The sequence below is a fragment of the Bubalus kerabau genome, chromosome X (genome assembly GCF_029407905.1).
Source record: "Bubalus kerabau isolate K-KA32 ecotype Philippines breed swamp buffalo chromosome X, PCC_UOA_SB_1v2, whole genome shotgun sequence".
NCBI classification, from domain to species: domain Eukaryota; kingdom Metazoa; phylum Chordata; class Mammalia; order Artiodactyla; family Bovidae; genus Bubalus; species Bubalus kerabau.
In genome coordinates this window covers 61,290,833-61,294,365 of record NC_073647.1, presented here as the reverse complement: position 1 = coordinate 61,294,365, position 3,533 = coordinate 61,290,833, and positions in this window count along the sequence as shown.

Here is a 3,533-nt window from a genome sequence, read left to right as displayed (position 1 = left end):
TGTGGCTCATTTGAGCTAGAAGCTAAATTAGTCCTCTTATGAGGACCAGCTGGTGATAGTTTCAGAACCACGTAGAGTTGGAAAGGACCACAAGATAGCATGGTGAGCCATTTGCTTAGGGTCTCTAAGCTATCATCGTTTCCATTTTACAGATAAAATAATTGAAGACAATTTCAGTGATCTGATAAAGTTAATATATTTAATTAGCAGATAATATCCAACATTTTTGAGTATTTTGTACGTGTCAGGCATTGTGCTAATTATTTTATGTGCACAACCTCATTTAATTTACATAATAATCTTATGTACTATCTAATTTTAAAGAAGAGAAAACCAAGACACAGAAAGATTAAGTAATTTCACCAGGGCAGTACTGCTAGTAAGTATCAAAATCAAGTATTTGCATATATATGGTGTGACTCCAGAAAGTCTGAGTCCAGACCCTACACATTTAATCATCATGTTATATTGTTTAAAGGTCAGAGTGAGAATCAGGTCCTTTTGCCTTGGTGGTTAGAAAAGTGGTTCCCAACAATTGTACAGGGTCTATGCCGTCTATGGGGTTGCACAGAGTCGGACACCACTGAAGTGACTTAGCAGTAGCATGACTCTGTGTATGTGTCAAGCATTATCTGTAGACTTAAAAATGCGATCATCTAATATTTTAAGTTAATATTGATTTTGCTTGGATATACTGTACATTCATTTAAAAGCATTATTGAATTAAGAGTGGCTTCTTGTCATGATTCATTTTATTAATTCAGTGACTGCTAAAAAAGAACAATCCTCTTTTGGGGGAGTCTGAAATATTTTGATCTGAGAAGGCATCCTTATATTCATAAAGAAGATTGTGAACCATGCTATAGTAGAAAGAAAGCTCAATTTGGAGTCAGGCGGACCTGGGTTTGAGTCTTGCTTCTCTTTACTTCCTGACTGAGTGACCTTGGGCGAGTCCCTTAACTATTAACTTCAGTTTCCTCATCCGTAAAATGTTATTCTATAATTTATCTCAGAATATTGTTGGAAGCCTCAGGTGCAGCAGTATATGTGAAAGTCTTTTATAAAAAACTAGAGTTCTGTAGGTATCTAAGGCAGCCATTATTATTCCTCTGTGATACTCAAGGGATCAAATTTGGTCCTGGATACTTCCTTACATTCACTTTTCCTGTGGTCTTTCGGTATACCTTTTAACTAAAAACAAAAACAAAAAAAAAACTTCTGTCAATATTGCAATGCTAAGGAACAGGTCAATTTCTAATAAAATAACATCTACCCCTGGCATGAGCTTACTCCACTTTCTAGTCATGCCTGGAATAGCATCCTTTGTGAGATGAAAATTTTAGGTGGCAGAGAGGAAAAGAAGATGGCATTCTAGCTCTACTGTGGGGTTGACTTCATCCTTCCTCTTTGAGTAGGTCAAAATTATTACATCATTTTTTTTTTCTAGGCTGGGAACTAGGGTTGGAAGAGTGGAGTTCAGCTAAAGAGAAGGGGAATGATTTCTGTCTCTTCCTCCCATGTCTCTCCTTTCCTAGCTTTCTAATCTATTTGCGGGGGGGGCAGTATTTATTCAAGCATAATTCCAAAAGAATGGACCAGATCCATATCTGGCTTTTCTGAGTGACATGAAAACTTTTCTCAGATCTACTGAGTACAGATATCATTGTGAAGTGGCTAGCCAAGGGCCATTGGTGAATCCAAGGGCCCTGTTAAAGTTGTGTCTTGATGAGAGCAGGGACCTCAGTTACAGCCATGAATCTGTTTTAGTGTTACTTTGTCACTGTTGTGACTTTCCATTTCCCCTTTGAGCCTAGTCATTTGTAACAGCCGAGATGCTCCAAGGCTTAGCATGAAAAGGTTTGCCTCAGCTTCTGGAACTAGAGCTGTGCTGCCACCACCTGGAGTTGAAGGGGATTTCAACAGCAATTCTTAGCTCACTCCCAGGAGCCAACTACAGACAGAATGTTCAATCTGCTCTCTTGTCTGAGAAAAAAATCCTTTTCTCTGGCAGCTTCTTGATTCTTTAGGAGTTGCTTGATTATGGAATGGGGTTTGGTTTCTAAACTACGAAATGCAATTTACAAGGTTGGAAGTAATGAATCTTTAAACAGGCTTCTTATACTCTTCACCAGCCACAGCTATCCATTATGATTCATGAAACAGTACATTAGTAACCTAGGTCTGACCAGTGCTAGGGCATAATTAATTTTGTGGCCCAATTGCACTTCCACTCTTTTTGTTAACCTCTTCTCTGAGGACATACAGGTATCAAGAGAGCCTGAGCACCTCCTTGTCAATTACACGAGGAACCCACAGTCAGTGCTTTACAAGACCTAGGAAGTATGGAAAGTTGATTGGGTATCTTATCATCAACCTTTATTGAGAACCCTGTCACTTATCTCCTTGATTCCATCTATACTGCAATTTGGGTGCCACCATAGTCCATCCTCATGACAGGCTTCAGTTGTCGGTCTTGGCAGAAGATGAACTTAAGTGCTTGATCTGCTACATTCTTTGTTGTCAAGGAGAGAGGAGGGGTTACTTCATTATTGATAAGTGAAACCTAGTGCAAGATGGGGAGGTCTTATTGAAAGGTCTTATAGAACTCCTTTGGAGTTCAGAGGACTCCTTTCAGTCCTCTGAACTTTGCAGTTGGTCCACGTGTCAGGCCTGAAGCAATTGTGTGGGTAGTAGCAAGTGAGCTATCATTTGCTGGATCCACTCTCAAAGTCAGACTTGCTTTATGTTCACATGGAAGAGGTTATATTGGTCATCTGGCTGCTTTTAGACACATTTAATTTTCATTATGTCCAGGAAGGGCTTAAAGAAAAATGTCATAGGCTTAGAACACACCATACTTTTTGTGCAGTCCTGAGATCTGAAAGTGGTGGAAATTATGGGAGTACACAGGAGAGTTCCAGGATCTTCTGTCCCCAAGAGTGTGCAAAACATAGCAATACATGGTTTTACAGATATACTGTCAGGATTCCCAGATTTAATCATTTTCGTTTCTACCAGTAGGTCTTATATTAGCCTCTGGCTCCCGGTCTTTTCCTTAGACTCTGTAACCTTTTGACAAAGTTCTTAACTGCTTTTGCTGCAACTTTCCTGGTCTAATCGCTAGCAAATATCTTGAAGAAAATCAAGTTTGCTCAACAGGCCATCTCTTGGCATTTAGTGAATTCTTATCAATGTAGACTGCCTTAGTTGGTTTTTAGATCTCATATTAAATGTTACTTTTACAGAGAGGCCTTTCCTGACCTTCTGTTTTAAAATTAGTTTCTTCAACCTCCCGTTTGGTACAATAAGAAAACATTCTCTAGAGTTAGGCATTCATTCCTTGGCTCCATGGCTCTGTCCACCACTAGCTATGTTACCTAAGGCAAGTTATTTGGCTTCTCTGCATCTTAGTTTTCTAGTAAAATAGGCATAATAATAGTACATACTTCATGGGGTTGTTGTGAAGATTAGTTACAGTACATAAGGCACTTAGAACAGTGCCTGGCTATCATCATCATCATCCTCACTACAAT